A 20,086-nucleotide genomic window follows, 5' to 3' on the forward strand; every position below is an offset into this window, starting at 1 on the left:
AGTATCAGGTCCAGTACCGGGTTTGTAGGCCTCGAGGGTTCCAAGGGATCAGCGCGTCGTGAATCATCCGGCTCTGACATTGTATCCAGACAACGAATCCAGCACAGCACTCAGTGCGCAAAGATAGAGCTGGCTGCCTTCTCCTGCTGCCATTTATAATGCGCCTTGGCCTCCTTTTAACAGTAGGTCCAAATGCCTAATCCAGCCGGCAAAAGGAGCCTCCACCTCTAGCGTCGCATCACATGAAGTGACGTAATGACGCCGGAAGCTTACCGCCGCATGTCCCCAAGCGCATGCTCAGAATGCGCATTGGCTCCCAGCCGATATCTTTGAGAAGGGAGAAGCAAGAGCTCCCTAGGTACATTCTATCTGGAGGACAGGAAACCTGAACTGAGGTGTGGTGGGGGTGTGAACCATTTTCTCTCTTCCCTGTCCTGGATGGGAGTACCTAGTCGCATGGGTGATGTCATCGGTGAGGGAAAAAAAAGTACTCGGGGCACCATCAAGTGTCACAATCCCTCTTCCCCCACACACACACACACAAAAGAAAGAGAAAAGGTACAAGAGCCGCTAACCATGATAATCTAAAGGGATATAAAGGCAGATGAATATCCCCTGGGAGAGGAGGTCCCCCCCAGATGAGTCAGAGGGACCCTCACTCCCAGTGAGGGGAAGAGGAATCCAGCGCACAGATCGTGTGTCATGGATCCTCACCCCAAATCTCGGGAATTCATCAGTCCACTGTTATCAACATAAAATGGTGACCCCAATAGGGGAAAGGGGACAGCAGAGAAAGGACAGATGATCACTCCCCCACCATGCCCATGAAAGCATGATCACCATCATATTATCAACTTAGAATACCAGATGCAGTCCTCTGATGAGGTCCTCCACTAAACAAAAGAAAAATAAAACTCAAAACAGGGGGACAAAAATAAACCAAAATTACAAAATTGCATAATCCAGGAGTCCAGAGATTGATGAAGCTGTCATGTCCACATTCAAGTAATTTGTATAATTCACAATCTTCCTTACACCGTGTGTTATCGGGGTTCTAGACATAAATCCTACACCGGTGGTGTCCTGGGTTTCACACCCAATCAGAGAGAGGGAAATTGTGTAATGAATATTGCAGCCACCTATAGACTGCATCCAGTAGTAATTCTCCTCTGAATGTTGGTTTGCATGAAAACGTAACTTTTATTATTCCAGTGAAAATGGTTTATAACTGTTTCTATACAAATAAAGGGTCGGCCGTTATTAAAAATCCATTAAAGGGATCCTGTCACCAGAAGTGGCCTATGGAGCTCTTTACATGTCCCCACTGTACAAGCTGCCAACTTTCAGAAACTAGTTTTGTTGAATTTGAAAATCAGGTTGTTTGTAGGAAAGACCCACTTTTAAAAAGTACCTTTTGTCATCAAACAGGAGTCACTGGGGCGTACCGCTGGGTGAGGCGAGTAACGGAGTCATCTCCTCTATCCTGCCCAGTTTGCTCTTGCAGACCTCCGCTGGCTTCCTGATGTCAGCTCCTGGCAGTGAGAAATCTCACGCAGACACAGAAGACCTCGTTCCGGCACCAGGATCCTGACATGTGAAGCGCGCAGATATGTATACACCCCGGCTTCAAGCACTCACTGTGTTTATGTAGTGCCCTAGAGCAGGAAGTACTTTGACATTTGGACTTTTGTGTATATTCCCTATGCAAAGTTAAGTCCGTCAGACTTAAGGCACCTTACATGACAATAGACGGGTGAGCATCTATAAAACCCAGTGTCCTTATACTTAAAATAAGCACCCTGGTTTACTGCAGACCCTGACTCTCTGGATTTATTTCCCATTGGGGTGCACCACGCCTTACCATCCCTTCCGGAGAGCAGGAACATGTGGTGACACCGCGATGGTGTCCGGGGGTCCCAACGTAGCGTGGGGGCCACCCCAAACCTGGCCACTGCATGTGCCCAGGAGATGCTGGGACCACAGACAGCAGATGTCAAGATCCCTGCCAATGTCTCCTGCTGTGCGAGATTTCCCATTGCCAGGAGCTGACATCAAGAAGCCAGCAGAGCTCTGTGAGAGTAAGTTGGGCAGGATAGAGATGACGCTGTGTCTCGCCTCATCCAGCGGTACGCCTCAGTGACTACCGGAGCTATGTTCGATGACATCAGGTACATTTTAAAAGTGGATTTTTCCTACAAACAATCTGATTGTCAAATTTAACAAAACTGGTTTCTGAAAGCCGGCAGCTTGATCAATGGGGACATGTAAATAGGTCAATAACACACTCCAAAAGACATACTGATAGGGAACTTAGACTGTGAGCCCCATTGGGGACAGTGTGATCCTAATGTCTGTAGAGCCCAGCTGAATATAGTAGCGCTATATAAATGCAGAACATAAATACAATAAATAAATAGGCCACTTCTGATGACAGGTTCCCTTTAATGGATTTTTAATAATGGTCGCTCTGTATTTGCATCTAAACAGTTATAAAATAACTTTTATTATTCCAGTGAAAATGAAGTTTTCCTGCAAACCAACATTCAGAGAATAATTTATTACTTTTTGAACTACTAGATACAGTCTATAAGTGGCTCTACTATTGATTACACAATTCCCCCCCTCCCTGTTTGGGTGTGATACTAGGACACCACCGGGTTTACAATTTGTGTCTAGAACCCGATAACACACAGTGTAAGACAAATAGAGAACTGCTCCCCTATAAAACCTCTCTGCACATACAATAATCCTATATGTTGTCAGACCAGGACTGTGACTGTGTTCTCTGAGGTGTCAACAAGGGACCATTTAACAGCTGCCATGAGATATTTTGGGGCCCCATATACTGGGATTGGTCAGAGCCCCTGGGGAGAGTGGGGTATAGCATTGAAGTCTTCAGCAGAAAGGGGTGAGCAGAATGGCCGGCAAGCTGTCACTGACCACTGGGGATTTGTCCTCCTATGATTACTTCTTTAGGGCAGAACATTGTGAGATCTTGATGGTCAGACAGGCAGCTGCTACTGTTCATTGGTGGCTCTTTATTTCGGCTCTACCATAAGGCTTCTCCTATTCCCAAAAGTTCAGAAGTGTCAGTAAAGCCTCTAAGTACTACGGAAAGAGGGTTCATATAAGTCAGAAGAATGGGTGATAACCCCAACCTTCTGATCAATACTGTGGGACACCTGGTATCGGTAACAATTGTGTGCTAATAAAGGAAAACCTGTCAGAAAGTACAATATGTGACCCCCAAACTGCCACCACTACCTGATGTAGTAGCCCAGAGGGGAGAATTATGGATGGTCAGTACGTCTCACTGAGAATGTATGCCTCAGTGATATAATTCCCGGAAATAAGTATACCAGTAACATTAGGTTGCTGGGAGGTTTTCATTAAAGTGGATTTTGGGTCCGGGTTTTAGGAGTGACCAGAGAGCTTGGGTGGGACAGGTCACTCCCGTACTCCATCCAGGGTTTTCCTACTGTGTGGTTAAAAAGGATGTGGCAATCTCAGCTGAGGAGATCAAGTGTGCACAGGCTAACTAAAGCTGAACAAGCTAAGAGGGAGGATTTGGTCTCTGAAAGACCCCAGAGAGTGGTGAGATCGTATTGTTGTTATCTGATTTGGACTGAACACAAAATGTGGGACTTTATGTTATGCAATATTGGGGGGCTGAAGAAAACTTAGAGCTAAAGTTTGGACAAGTTTACTTTTGTTTTGCTGAAATAAACACTGCCTGTGGTGAAGAGTGAACTGACACGCGTGTATGTGTGCACAGTGACGGAGTTAAATGAGTCATCAGTAGCCAGTGAAGGAGCAGAATCTGTGAGTCTTCTCTGCTTTATGTAGTGGTTACTACTCACCTGGGTGGTTATCGGTGGGAATGTCCTCTATGATCTGCTCATCACCCCTCACATATGTATCTTCAGCCTTAATATTCTTCAGATCTTTACCCAGATTTAAAAGCTGTGAAACAGAAATGGTAAAAGTCAGCAGACTGATGGAGAAGTCGTGTGGAATGTTTGATGTGACCAGAAAAGATCATTAATTACAATGACAATAAGTGATGAAATGACAGCAGAGTTATCTGCTATGGCAGCGGTCCATGCCTATAGCTGCTCTCCTTCCTGCTGGTGGGCACGCCTGCTGCCTGGATTACCTGCTCCATAGATTTAGGGCTCCAGTGGTCCAGTCCCACAGACATCCCTCTCTGCCTTCCCAGTGGTCCCGGCTGCTGGAATAACGCTGTCCTCCCACACAAGCTGAGGCCTGCTTCCTGCCGATAATGACCTTCTCTGCCCATAGGTCATGTGTGCACACACTATCTCTGGCTCTTATAGGGCCGGCATGCACGCACTCTGATCTCTACAAGCTATGGAAAGGAGCCTGATCAATAGGTTATAGTATGCTAGTTTCATGGAAAGCTTGCTTGCCTGTTCTCTGTAGACTTCTGCCCGACTAGATTGGACCCTTTGCTGTCTGACCTGACCCTTGCCTGATCTCCGTTCTGATCCTGAGCTGCTTGTCCTGACAACGGACCACATCTATTCTGCCTTTCCTGAATAGATGGGTCACCAGTCACTTTTACAGAAACTACTTCAAGTGCAGCAGCCTAGTGGTTCCCCTGCAACAAAGTCCAGATCCCTGTACACACTTTGGAGCAGATCCATGTCAAATCTATTCAGGAGACACAGTGGATCTACATGTGCGATGTTTTATTGTCTGACTCAAAAAAATCTGCAGGTCTTCTATATATAGGCATCTAGTTGGTTCCTTATTCCAACCAGCAGTCTCTACAGACCAGAAAACTGTGAGAATATCCAGACAACATGTAAGGTCTATAGTTAGCTGTAATCCTGACATCTCTACCTTTCTCATATACAAGGATAAAACATATAATACTGGTTTATAAAACAAGACTGAACACAAGATCTTCACAGCACTTCTACAGATCATAGGGAACCTTTCATGAGACCTTATTTCCATCTATCTGATCATCATATGGAATGCTTTGATGTTCTTCTGAACCATGCTGTAGAAGAAGACTGGGACATCTCTCATCATGTAGAAGAAGGGGACTGGGAGTTGTTCTCTCTTCTTTAACTGTAGGAAAAACATACAGTGACAATTAATTTCTTACATATAACTAGTGAGAGGATGTGTGTATTTAGTCATGTCTTTTACTTGGTGGCTGGTGATCCTCCATCATAACGTTCTTGTACAGATCTTTGTGTCCTTCTAAATACTCAGACTCCTCCATGGAGAAATAGACGGCGACATCCTGACACCTTATAGGAACCTGACAACAGAATGATAGTCATCACCCAGATCTCTTGATAGTGCTACTGTATAATGTCCCGGCATTCCCAGCGATGTCACCTCTCCAGTCAGAAGCTCAATAATCTTGTTGGTGAGCTCTAGGACCTTCTCTCTGTTGACGTTCTCATGTATCGGGATGTGAGGTGTCGGCCTGGATATTGGGCTCAGGATTCCTCCCCGTCCTTCAGATACCGGGGCCTGACAATGCTCACTAGAGGTCTTCTTCACTACTGTGTATTCCTGGTTATGGACAGACGCAGTAATAAATATCACTCCATACATCTCCAGAGTCCCTCACCTCTCCAGTCATGTCCATCTGTTAGTAACATAGAGAAGATGATGTAATGTGACATCATCAGAATCTCTCACCTCTCCAGTAAGCCGGAGGAGGATCTCTAGGGTGAGATTTATTATACTCTCTGCCATCTTGTCCCCATCCCTATCCATCCTTGATGGGTCAATCAGGAGAATGATCTTATATAGGAGATATACGCTGAGCGGATCCTATATTGTAGGAACCTGAATGGAAAGAAGATGAACCGATGTAAAATCATAGAAAATCCCATGTAAAATACAATTACTGGAGATAAGAAGAGGAAACACTGGAGGAGATAATAAAGTGTATCAAGGCAGATCCTCCATGTTTCAGGTCAAAAGCCTGTCACACCTTCATATTACCACTATAGTCAGTTACAGGTCACAGCGGTAATACCAGTATAAGGCTACTTTCACACCAGCGTTTTTTGCGGATCCGTCATGGATCTGCAAAAACGCTTCCGTTTCAATGATACAACTGCATGCATCCGTCATGAGAGGATCTGGTTGTATTATGTCTTCTATAGCCATGACGGATCCGTCATGAACACTATTGAAAGTCAATGGGGGACGGATCCATTTCTATTATGTCAGAGAAAACTGATCCGTCCCCGTGGACTTACATTGTGTGTCAGGACGGATCCGTCTTGCTCCACACCACATCGCGGACAGAGAAAACACTGCTTGCAGCATTATTCTGTCCGCGATGGGAGAGCAACCAAATAGAACAGAAAGCATTTTGGTGACTCCATTTCGTTTAGTTCAGTTTTGTCCCCATTGACAATGAATGGAGACAAATCTGAAGAGTTTTTATCCTATGACAGATCTCAATAGCGGAACTGAAAACGCTGGTATGAAAGCAGCCTAAAGCTGTAATCTGGTAGATCACTTCATAGATCTAGAGCTCAGACTGCCCTCGTCCTATCAGATGGAATCACAAGAATAAAGGGCATCTGTCAGCAGATTGGTACCTGTGACACCGGCTGACCTGGTACATGTGCGCTTGGCAGCTGAAGGCATCTGTGTTAGTCCCATGTTGATATGTGCCCGCACTGCTGAGATAATTATGTTTTATTATATGCAAATGAACCTCCAGGAGTAACGGGGGCGTTGCCTTTTTACCTAGAGGCTCCTCCTTTCTGCACCTGCCACGCCCTTTTCACTTTGATTGACAGGACCAGGCAGTGAAGACGTAATCACACCTGACCCTGTCAATGAAAGTGAAATGGGCGTGGCAGGTGCAGAAAAAGAGGAGCCTCTAGGTGTAAGGGCAACACCCCCGTTGCTCCCAGAGGCTTATTTGCATATATTAACCCGTTCTACCCCAGGTCAGATTTCACCTCCCTGACTAGGCCTGTTTTTGCTAATCACGTGGTGGTAATAACTTTGGAATAGTTTTACTTATCTAACTGATTCTGAGATTGTTTTCTGGTGACACATTGTACTTCATGTTTGCGGCAAAATTGGGTCAATATTTTCTTCCAGAAAATTTTTAAAATTAGCAAATTTTCTAATTTAGAATTTCTCTACTTAAAGGGGTTGTCAGAGTTATGAAAAAAAATAATATAGCACTGAAAATCTGATATATAACTGAGCTAAGCACGTTTTATGCAAAAAAAAAAAATATATATATTTTTTTCCTCATTGGAAAATGCTGGGAGACTCTGCAGCATGTTATATGTGTAGAACTACATGTCCCAGCTGTATGACACTGCTAATGCACACAGGATCTTCCCCCTACCTTCTTGTGCAATGCTCTCTCTAGTATATCAGCTCCAGTGCCCAGAATTGTCACTGCCTGCAGAGCTGTGCAGCTGAAGGGGTTAAGTATCCTAGCAGAGAGTAGACGGCAGTGAAGGGGGCGTGGCCAGCAGAGTGACGTCTCGTTTACAGGCTTGTAAACGACCTTTATCAGAGCAGGGAGAGAAGCTGACATCACAGGTCATGTGACCCTCAGTGAAATCTGAGAAACCAGCCACCGGAGATAAAGTGAGTGAATTGGAAAGCGGTTACATTTGCTTAGTTAGGAACATAGAAAGAACAAAAAAATAACTCTGATAACTATTTTACAAGTTATTTTATTTTTTATTATTATTAAAGGGGTTATCAGTCAACATTCCCCCATATGTCTACTTTATGTTGGCATCATTTTGTAAATGTTATTTTATTTTTGAAGTAATTTTTTAAATTTTCAAGAAAATTTCCAAAATAGCTTTTTTAAGCACCAATTCAGTTATAAAGTGATTTTGAGGGGCTTATATAGTAGAAACCACCCATAAATGACCCCATTTTAGAAACTAAACCCCTCAAATTATTCAAAACTGATGTTACAAACTTTGCTAACCCTTAAAGGATAACTGTCACATTTAGACCCTAATTTCAATTTTCATATATGTAGTTACTAATAACATGATATTCCAGAATCAGTAACTATTAGACTGACTTACCCCATATTTAATAAGATTCAGCCCTTAGTAACCAGTTTGCATAAAACTGCAATCTCACTATTCAGTTAAGATGGCCGCCACTACCCTCACCCTGAGGCTAATCCCACCTGGCCTCACTAGCCAGTAACAATAGCCCCCCAAAAGTGTCAGTAACCAGAGCCCCCCCCCCTAAAGGGTTAATCTCCTGCAGCACAAAGGGGTCCTCTTACCACATGTTGCTTTAATTTATACACTGAGCAGACGGCAGATCTCCCTTCCCTGGTCTGCGCTGCTTGCACTCTGCATTGTCCCAGCTCTGCTGAGTGAGGGAGCGTCTGCCAAGCGCAGGGACAGGGAGAAGTGCACACAGGCCAGGCACTGTTATCAGCTGCTGGGGAGGAACTGGCTTTAATCATTTACTTAGTCCCTGGCTGTCAGTAATGTGACCCTGCGCGCTGCGTCCTCCGTCCTTCAACAGACGGAACATGCCTAGCAACCCTATTTTAAGCACAGGTAACAATAGGCAGTACAGGGAACTAAAATGTAGAATTAAGGGGTAATTGAATACACAGTGAAAAGTTGAACTAGGGCCACTAAGGAGATATTAATCACCACAATCCAATACTCCACAAAAAAAAAAAAAAATATGACAGTTATACTTTGAGGTGTTCCACAACTGTTTAAAAGAAAATGAAGGTAATTTCAAAATTTTATATTTTTTTTGCAATTTTTTTTACATTAAACCATTTTTCCTGCAATACAGCAATATGGGTTAACAGCAAAATAAACCTCAATATTTTTTTATGTGGTCATAAACTGCTGTACAGGCACACGGCAGGGCACAAAAGGAAAGGAGCGACATAAAAATTTTGGAAGGCAGATTTCACTGGGATAATTTTAAGCTGCCATGTAAAATTTGCAGATGACACGACCGTGATAGGCCTAATCTCTAACAATGATGAAACAGCCTATAGGAAAGAGGTTGAGAACCTAGAGAGATGGAGTAAGAACAACAACCTCCTACTCAATACCAAGAAAACAAAAAAGGAGCTAATTCTGGATTTTAGGAAGAAGAAACAAAATGGACACCAATCCATTAACATTAATGGTGGAAACGTGGATTTAGTTCAAAGTTTCAGATTCTTGGGAGTTCATATTAGTCAGGACCTGTCATGGATAAAAAAACCACAACAGAAATTACCCAAAAAAGGCCTTCAGAGGCTTTATTTTCTGAGGAGTCTGAAGAAAGCACAACTCCCAAAACAGCTGCTAGTAAATTCTTACAGGTGCACCATAGAATCTGTTATCACATACTGCAGCACAGTGTGGTCCTCCGGCTGCTCTTCTGAGGACAAGAAGAACCTCAAGCGCATCATCAGAATGGCTGGCAGAATCACTGGTACTCAGTTACCATCACTGGGTGACATCTTCACTGCTCGCTGCAGCAACAGGGCAAAAATTAACCGTGGGTATCCAACTCACCCCGGCCACAGCCTTTTCACTCCCCTACCCTCTGGTAGGCGTCTTAGAGCCCTACATCCCCGCACCACTAGGCTGAAGAACAGCTTTTACCCCAAAGCAATCAGTCTCCTAAATGCTCTGAGATTATTGCCTCTTCCTAGGATAGAAACTACCACAGACTGAAAGTGACTGCTGCATTCATGAACCCATGAGGACCTCTTGTCTGCAGTGGTGTCTGAATCAGTGTGTGTATATACTCACAAGCACTTACTATATATATGCTGTGAACTGTGAATAGTAATGCTTTCTAGTGCAATGTTTTGTTTTTTTCTAGTGTAATGCTTTAGTTTAACCCCTTAAGGACCGGGCTCATTTTCACCTTAAGGACCAGGCCATTTTTTGCAAATCTGACCAGTGTCACTTTAAGTGCTGATAACTTTAAAACACTTTGACTTATCCAGGCCATTCTGAGATTGTTTTTTCGTCACATATTGTACTTCATGACACTGGTAAAATAAAGTAAAAAAAATGAATTTTTTTGCATAATAAAATACCTAATTTACCAAAAATTTTGAAAAATTTGCTAATTTCAAAGTTTCAGTTTCTCTACTTCTGTAACACATAGTAATACCCCCAAAAATTGTGATGACTTAACATTCCCCATATGTCTACTTCATGTTTGAATTATTTTGGGAATGATATTTTATTTTTTGGGGATGTTACAAGGCTTAGAAGTTTAGAAGCAAATCTTGAAATTTTTCAGAAATTTACAAAAACCCAATTTTTAGGGACCACTACAGCTCTGAAGTCACTTTGCGAGGCTTACATAATAGAAACCGCCCAAAAATGACCCCATTCTATAAACTACACCCCTCAAGGTATTCAAAACTGATTTTACAAACTCCGTTAACCCTTTAGGTGTTGCACAAGAGTTATTGGCAAATGGGGATGAAATTTGAGAATTTCATTTTTTTGCCTAATTTTCCATTTTAACCCATTTTTTCCACTAACAAAGCAAGGGTTAACAGCCAAACAAGACTGTATCTTTATTGCCCTGACTCTGCTGTTTACAGAAACACCCAATATGTGTCTGTAAACTACTGTACGGCCACACAGCGGGGCGTAGAGTGAAAGGTGCGCCGTATGGTTTTTGGAAGCCAGATTTTGCTGGACAGTTTTTTTGACACCATGTCCCATTTGAAGCCCCCTGATGCACCCCTAGAGTAGAAACTCCATAAAAGTGACCCCATCTAAGAAACTACACCCCTCAAGGTATTCAAAACTGATTTCACAAACTTCGTTAACCCTTTAGGTGTTGCACAAGAGTTATTGGCAGATGGGAATGAAATTTGAGAATTTCATTTTTTTGCCTAATTTTCCATTTTAACCCATTTTTTCCACTAACAAAGCAAGGGTTAACAGCCAAACAAGACTGTACCTTTATTGCCCTGACTCTGCTGTTCACAGAAACACCCAATATGTGTCTGTAAACTACTGTACAGCCACACAGCGGGGCGTAGAGTGAAAGGTGCGCCGTATGGTTTTTGGAAGCCAGATTTTGCTGGACAGTTTTTTTGACACCATGTCCCATTTGAAGCCCCCTGATGCACCCCTAGAGTAGAAACTCCATAAAAGTGACCCCATCTAAGAAACTACACCCCTCAAGGTATTCAAAACTGATTTTACAAACTTCGTTAACCCTTTAGGTGTTGCACAAGATTTAATGGAAAATAGAGATACAATTTCAAAATTTCACTTTTTTGGCAGATTTTCCATTTTTTTTTTTTTTTCCAGTTACAAAGCAAGGGTTAACAGCCAAACAAAACTCATTATTTATGGCCCTGATTCGGTAGTTTACAGAAACACCCCATATGTGGTCGTAAACTGCTGTACGGGCACACGGCAGGGCGCAGAAGGAAAGGAATGCCAACTGTTTTTTTGACAATATGTCCCATTTGAAGCCCCCCTGATGCACCCCTAGAGTAGAAACTCCAAAAAAGTGACCCCATTTTAGAAAGTACGGAATAGGGTGGCAGTATTGTTGGTACTAGTTTAGGGTACATATGATTTTTTATTGCTCTATATTACACTTTTTGTGAGGCAAGGTAACAAGAAATAGCTTTTTTGGCACGTGTTTTTTTTTTTGTTATTTACAACATTCATCTGACAGGTTAGATCATGTGGTAATTTTATAGAGCAGGTTGTCACGGACGCGGCGATACCTAATATGTATACAATTTTTTTTTATTTATGTAAGTTTTATACAATAACTTTTTTTTAAAACCAAAAAATTGTTTAGTGTCTCCATAGTCTAAGAGCCATAGTTTTTTCAGTTTTTGGGCGATTATCTTGAGTAGGGTCTAATTTTTTGCGGGATGAGATGACGGTTTGATTGGCACTATTTTGGGGTGCATATGACTTTTTGATCGCTTGCTATTACACTTTTTGTGACGTAAAATGGCAAAAAATAGCTTTTTTTACACCGTTTATTTTTATTATTTTTTTACGGTGGTCATCTGAGGGGTTAGGTCATGTGATATTTTTATAGAGCCGGTCGATACGGACGTGGCGATACCTAATATGTATACTTTATTTTTATTTATGTAAGTTTTACACAATGATTTTATTTTTGAAACAAAAAAAAATCATGTTTTAGTGTTTCCATAGTCTAAGAGCCATAGTTTTTTCAGTTTTTGGGCGATTATCTTGAGTAGGGTCTCATTTTTTGCGGGATGAGATGACGGTTTGATTGGCACTATTTTGGGGTGCATATGACTTTTTGATCGCTTGCTATTACACTTTTTGTGACGTAAGATGGCCAAAAATTGCTTTTTTTACACTTTTTTTTTTTTTTTTTTTTACGGTGGTCATCTGAGGGGTTAGGTCATGTGATATTTTTATAGAGCCGGTCGATACGGACGTGGCGATACCTAATATGTATACTTTATTTTTATATAGACTATACTATACTAATTTTTATTCAGTGATAAATGTTTTTTTTTTTTATCTTAACTTTTTTCACATTTTTTTTTATTTTTTTGACCCAGACCCACTTGGTTCTTGAAGATCCAGTGGGTCTGATGTCTGTATAATACAGTACAGAACCTATATAGGGTTCTGCACTGTATTTTACTTACACTGAACAGATCTATGCTTTCAGCACAGATCTGTTCAGCACCATGGACAGCAGGACGCCTGAGCAGGCGTCCTGTTGCCATGGGAACCTTCCCCGTCTGCCACAACTTCGCAGACGGGGAAGGGTAAGGACGGGGCTCTCGGGGGGATGCCTGGGGGCTCTCTCCCTCTCCCATCGGGGGGCTGCAAAGGCACAGCAGCCCCCCGATGGGAGAGGGAGGGAGCTCCCTGCACTGTTAACCTTTTCCATACAGCGGTCCATACGGACCGCTGTATGGAAAGGGTTAAACGGCTGACATCGCATCAACGATGTCAGCCGTTTATACCAGGGTGCCAGCAATGTGCTGGCACCCTGGTATATCCACTAGAAACCAACGATTATTCAAGGGGAGGCGGGCGGGGGATCGCGATCCCGCCTGCCGCACTGCCCGCCTCCCGCAACGCCCCCACTGCCTGCGACACCCCCCCTGCACCACCCGCCGCCATCAAATCGTGCAGGGGTGCAGGGGGAAGGTGAAATCTTGATTTTAGGCACTCTGAAGTTTCTGATCCCCGCGGTCAGGGACCGCGGGGATCAGAAACTGCAAAAAGCGCAGCAAACCGCAGGTCTGAATTGACCTGCGGTTTGCTGCGATCGCCGACACGGGGGGGTCAAATGACCCCCCCCTGCGTTGTTACGGGATGCCGGCTGAATGATTTCAGCCGAAATCCCGTTCCGATTAACCCCCGCGGCGCCGGAATTCAGATTTTAAGTCAGGACGTACCGGTACGTCCTCGGTCCTTAAGGACTCGGGAAATAGGGCGTACCGGTACGTCCTCGGTCCTTAAGGGGTTAAATGTCAGTTCTTGTTCCTCTGTCCATGGCATCTAGGATTGCTCCAAACAACATTTCATTGTATTGTACATTGTATTACATTGTATTGTACAGTGACAATAAAGGCAACTTAACTTATATTTCAAGTTCCCCTGATGCACCCCTACAGTAAAAAAAAAAAAGTGACACCAATATGTGACGATACGGCACCTCGAAGCCCTGCCCACCGACACTGTACATCGGGATCACGTGGTACGGTTTTGTCACTGGTTAACAAGACGTGACGTTACGCCCTCCCTGGGAGTACATAAGGTCAGCTTGGCACAGTTTACACAGACGCCTCCTGTCCGAACGGGCGCAGGGAGGCACCGGGAGTGATAGAGGGTGGTCCACGCAACCTCAGGAGTGACACAACACTCGCTCACAACCCTGACAAGCTGAGAGAGCATTTCACTGCCCCAGTGAAGCAGAGCTCTGCCAGCCGAGTAGACTGCCACTAGTTCCTCGATAGATATAGGCCAGGTCCGTTAATGGGATTAGATCGGGTCGGAACCAACCCCAGGTAGCTTATGACGTTATGCTGAAACACGGACGTGGGGATTCGTGATCGAGATGCAGAACAGCGCAAGATTAATTTATATATTTAATTGCCTTAAGGGCGCACTAGACACAACACTATATACACACAGATATATACAGATGATATGGTACAAACAGAATTAGGCCTCTCTCCCACAGGCGTGTGCGCCCCGTTGCCGTATTGCGGACTGCATTTGCGGATCCGCAATACACTGGTGCCGTTCCGTGGGCATTCCGCATCACGGATGCGGACCCATTCACTTCAATGGGTCCGCGAATCCGGAGATGAGGAATGGTGCAGAATGGAACCACGGAACGGAACCCTACGGAAGCACTAAGGAGTGCTTCCGCAGGGTTTCGTCCCGTACTTCCGTTCCGCAAAAAGACAGGACATGTTCTATCTTTTTGCGGAATGGCCGGATCGCGGACCCATTCAAGTGAATGGGTCCGCCATCCGCTGCGGCTGCTCCACGGACTGAGCTCGTGCATCGCGGCCCGCATTTTGCAGGCCGCAGCACGACCACCGGGCGCACACGCCCATGGGAAAGAGGCCTTAAAAGGACACTGACAGGCCGAATAAGCATAATTAGCTGTATATACAGTACATACCAAAAGTTTGGACACACCTTCTCATTCAAAGAGTTTTCTTTATTTTCATGACTATGGAAATTGTAGATTCAAACTGAAGGCATCAAAACTATGAATTAACACATGTGGAATTATATACATAACAAACAAGTGTGAAACAACTGAAAATATGTCATATTCTAGGTTCTTTAAAGTAGCCACCTTTTGCTTTGATTACTGCTTTGCACACTCTTGGCATTCTCTTGTCGAGCTTCAAGAGGTAGTCACCTGAAATGGTTTTCACTTCACAGGTGTGCCCTGTCAGGTTTAATAAGTGGGATTTCTTGCCTTATAAATGGGGTCGGGACCATCAGTTGCGTTGTGAAGAAGTCAGGTGGACACACAGCTGATAGTCCTACTGAATAGACTTTAACTTTAAGAAATTAAGGTCCGTCAGTCCGAAAAATTGGGAAAACTTTGAAAGTGTCCCCAAGTGCAGTCACAAAAACCATCAAGCGGTACAAAAATAAATTGGCTCACATGCAGACCGCCCCAGGAAAGAAGGCCAAGAGTCACCTCTGCTGCGGAGGATAAGTTCATCCGAGTCACCAGCCTCAGAAATCGCAGGTTAACAGCAGCTCAGATTAGGGACCAGGTCAATGCCACACAGAGTTCTAGCAGCAGACACATCTCTAGAACAACTGTTAAGAGGAGACTGTGTGAATCAGGCCTTCATGGTAGAATATCTGCTAGGAAACCACTGCTAAGGACAGGCAACAAGCAGAAGAGACTTGTTTGGGCTAAAGAACACAAGGAATGGACATTAGACCAGTGGAAATCTGTGCTTTGGTCCGAGTCCAAATTTGAGATCTTTGGTTCCAACCACCGTGTCTTTGTGCGACGCAGAAAAGGTGAACGGATGGACTCTACATGCCTGGTTCCCACCGTGAAGCATGGAGGAAGAGGTGTGATGGTGTGGGGGTGCTTTGCTGGTGACACTGTTGACCATGAAGGAGAGTGATGGGGTGCTGTGCCAGATGACCTGGCCTCCACAGTCACCGGACCTGAACCCAATCGAGATGGTTTGGGGTGAGCTGGACCGCAGAGTGAAGGCAAAAGGGCCAACAAGTGCTAAGCAGCTCTGGGAACTCCTTCAAGACTGTTGGAAGACCATTTCAGGTGACTACCTCTTGAAGCTCATCAAGAGAATGCCAAGAGTGTGCAAAGCAGTAATCAAAGCAAAATGTGGCTACTTTGAAGAACCTAGAATATGACATATTTTCAGTTGTTTCACACTTTTTTGTTATGTATATAATTCCACATGTGTTAATTCATAGTTTTGATGCCTTCAGTGTGAATCTCCAATTTTCATAGTCATGAAAATAAAGAAAACTCTTTGAATGAGAAGGTGTGTCCAAACTTTTGGTCTATACTGTATATATATATATATATATATATATATATATATATTTTATATATGTGTAATGCAATAGGCTGCGCACGCCTATGGGTACTTTCACACTTGCGGCAGTGTGATCCGGCGGACTGCCCGCCGGATCCGCCACTGACTGAAAGCATTTGTGAGGCGGATCCGGATGCGGATCCGTCTCACAAATGCATTGCAAGGACGGATCAGTCTCTCCGCTTGTCTCTCAGGTTATACCAGCACAGTATATACACTATAATACACAGGAAGATGACTATGTATATACCTGCGCTGTACATATAGATTACACTCAGATAGACCCAGGTTATACCAGCATAGTCTATACTATAATACACAGGAGGATGACTATGTATATACCTGTGCTGTACATATAGATTACACTCAGATAGACCCAGGTTATACCAGCATAGTCTATACTATAATACACAGGAGAATGACTATGTATATACCTGCGCTGTACATATAGATTACACTCAGATAGACCCAGGTTATACCAGCACAGTATATACTATAATACACAGGAGATGACTATGTATATACCTGCGCTGTACATATAGATTACACTCAGATAGACCCAGGTTATACCAGCACAGTATATACTATAATACACAGGAGGATGACTATGTATATACCTGCGCTGTACATATAGATTACACTCAGATAGACCCAGGTTATACCAGCACAGTATATACTATAATACACAGGAGGATGACTATGTATATACCTGCGCTGTACATATAGATTACACTCAGATAGACCCAGGTTATACCAGCACAGTATATACTATAATACACAGGAGGATGACTATGTATATACCTGCGCTGTACATATAGATTACACTCAGATATACCCAGGTTATACCAGCATAGTCTATACTATAATACACAGGAGGATGACTATGTATATACCTGCGCTGTACATATAGATTTCACTCAGATAGACCCAGGTTATACCAGCACAGTATATACTATAATACACAGGAGGATGACTATGTATATACCTGCGCTGTACATATAGAATTATACTCCGATATGCCCAGGTTATACCAGCATAGTCTATACTATAATACACAGGAAGATGACTATGTATATACATTTTTACCGATCTGCGCATGCGCATGCCGGAACGACTGATCCGGTATTCTGAATGCCGGATCCGGCACTAATACATTCCTATGGGAAAAAATGCCGGATCCGGCGTTCAGGCAAGTCTTCAGTTTTTTCCGCCGGAGAGAAAACCGTAGCATGCTGAGGTTTTCTCTTTTGCCTGATCAGTCAAAACGACTGAACTGAAGACATCATGATGCAAAGTGAACGGATTACTCTCCATTCAGAATGCATGGGGATAAAACTGATCAGTTCTTTTCCGGTATAGAGCCCCTGTGACGGAACTCTATGCCGGAAAAGAAAAACGCAAGTGTGAAAGTACCCTATGCTGGTGGGATTCTTTTATTTATTAGGATATTCCTAGCAGTCTGGGCAATCCCACAGATCATCCCCCAACCCCCCTTGTACTTGTTCCGCTACTTGCAGGTTGCATGGGCACGAGTTCAAAACTTCAGTCACTTTGGTCCGAAGTTCGGAACTCATGCCCGCGCAGCCTGCAAGTAGCGGAACAAGTACAAGGGGGTTGATGGGTTCCAACTTCTGTGATTAGTTTATAGTTGGGGGGCTAGTTTATAGTTGCTTCATTTTAAATTAGGCTGACCATAGGTTAGGATGATCTGTGAGGTTGCCCAGACGGCTAGGCCCTTCACTGTAGTTATTAACCCCTTTCAGCAGTCCCCCATTCACGAAAGGGGTTAATAACTACTGTGAAGGCCCCGAATGACGATGAGGGCGTGGCTTCATGGGGTGGGGGCGTGGCTTCACGTGGGCTCGTGCCCCGGATGTCTTCAGACCCTAGCAACACCCCTGGTTAAAGGGGTGGTCAATGTGAAGGTCATTGTTAAAGGGGAAGTCACAGAATAGGTCACTGTTAAAGGGGAGGCCACTATGAAGGTCACTGTTAAAGGGGTGGTCAATGTTAAAGGGTCGGGCACTGTGGAAGTCACTGTTAAAGGTAAAGGGTCGGTCACTGTTATATGGGCGGGCACTGTGGAGGTCACTTTTAACCACTACTGGACCGCCGTACGCAGGATTGCGTCTTTGCGGTGGCCCTGTTATTCCTCCTGGACGCGCCGGGGCGTCATCTCGCGAGACGCGAGATTTCGGGCATGCGCGGGCCGGCAAAAGTTAAAGGACAAGTTCGTCATCAGCCTGCCAGCCAATGATCGTGGCTGGCAGGCTGATGATTTTCAAAAAAAAAACGAATCAGAAGCCAGTTAACACATTATATTTATAAATATAATGTGTTAAATGGCTTGTGTGCTCCTCTGCTGGTCCTTTTGGTCGGTTGGTATCAGCAGAGGAGCACAGATCACTGTAAGTACACAAGACACAACACTTAGTCCCAGATCACCCCCCATCACCCCCATCACCCTAATTAACCCCTGGATCGCCTCTGTCAATCACCTAGTGAAAGGGAAAAAAGTGATCAGTGTAAACTGTCACTTTTTTTTTCACTAGTATTGACTGTTAGGTTTTAGGATAGTTTAGGCCCCTTGGTTAGGTAGTTTAGCAATCGGTTATCACCCAGCCCACCGCACCGCAGTCACTGATTAGCGTATCGCTAATCAGCATTTGTACTTTTATAGTATCTGTAAGTGATCAGAACTGATCACAGTCAGATCTATAATAGTATTAGTGTCAACTTAGCTCGCCCTCCACCCAAAACGCAGTGTGTGCCCGATCAGGCCTGATCGGTCGCCCACACATGCGTTCACCCACGCCCGCCCCGCCACAGTGACAAAAAACATTTATTTTTTTTTATCACTGCACAATCACAGCGGCCTCCAGTACTTCGCTAGCCTCCCATTTGTAAGACAGGCTTGCTTTTTTTCTTGGGTAGTCTCAGGGAATACCCCCTAAATTTAGTTGACCAAATGGCAAACAAGAGGTATTCTTCTGAAGAGGCCTACAGGCTTCTGACCCAGTCGGATGAGGAATGGGAACCCTCATCTAATGAATCCAGCGGGTCAGAATATGAACCTGTAAAAAGCAGTGGCAGTCTGACCCAAAGTTCAGACGAGGAGGTTGAGGTCCCTGATAGCACCAGGCGTACCCGGCCTGTGTTGCTAGACCACAGGTTGCGCAGGATCCGCTTCAAGGGCAGCAGAGTGGGGCTGGTGCTGTCGGATTACGTGGTGAGGCATACACCAGCAGCGCAGCCCATCCTGGACCTAGTACCAGCACTGCCGTACAACATGGTGAAGTGGCGAGCACCAGAAGGGCAGTTGAAGCTGGTACAGTGGCACGTGCAGTAGTTACCCCATCGCAGCCACCGCACAGACGGGCCCGTAGAGCCCCTAGAGTCCCTGAGGTGCTGGAAAACCCTGATTGGCAGCCCCCAACTTCAGCTGCACCAGTAGTTCCCCCTTTCACCGCCCAGTCTGGAATTCGGGTTGAGACAGCTCAGATCGGTTCGGCACTGTTTTTTTTTTAGATGTTCTTGACTGCGGAGCTCTTGGACTTAGTCGTGGCAGAAACAAACCGATATGCCACTGAATTTATAGCCGCCAACCCGGGAAGCTTTTATGCCCAGTCTTTCCGGTGGAAATCCGTCCAAGTTTCCGAATTTAAAATTCTTCTGGGCCTTCTCCTTAACATGGGCCTAACAAAAAAAGCATGAATTGCGGTCATATTGGTCCACGAACCCAATTCATCACATGCCCATGTTCTCTGCTGCCATGTCCAGGACACGATTTGAGACCATCCTGCGTTTCCTGCACTTTAGTGACAACACCGCCTCCCGTCCCAGGGGCCACCCTGCTTTTGACCGGCTCCACAAAATTTGGCCCCTCATAGACCACTTTAAACACCAAATTTGCAGATTTGTATACCCCTGAGCAAAACATCTGCGTAGACGAGTCCCTTATACATTTTACCGGACGCCTTGGCTTCAAACAATACATCCCAAGCAAGCGCG

General features: G+C 44.4%; 1 protein-coding gene across 1 annotated transcript in view; it reads right to left on the bottom strand.

Annotated features, from left to right (window-relative positions):
- The window catches only part of LOC122934035 (gastrula zinc finger protein XlCGF49.1-like), a 179,858-nt gene that overhangs the window by 152,158 nt on the left and 7,614 nt on the right, over positions 1–20,086 (bottom strand). Inside the window, exons 2-5 of the mRNA XM_044289177.1 lie at positions 5,686–5,835; positions 5,377–5,556; positions 4,973–5,296; positions 3,861–3,963 (exon numbers count right to left, since the gene is read on the bottom strand). The gene's annotated coding sequence lies outside the window, so the exon portion shown is untranslated. The remainder of the gene's footprint in view (positions 1–3,860; positions 3,964–4,972; positions 5,297–5,376; positions 5,557–5,685; positions 5,836–20,086) is intronic.

Source organism: Bufo gargarizans, chromosome 4 (assembly GCF_014858855.1).
Source record: "Bufo gargarizans isolate SCDJY-AF-19 chromosome 4, ASM1485885v1, whole genome shotgun sequence".
Classification (NCBI taxonomy): Eukaryota; Metazoa; Chordata; class Amphibia; order Anura; family Bufonidae; genus Bufo; species Bufo gargarizans.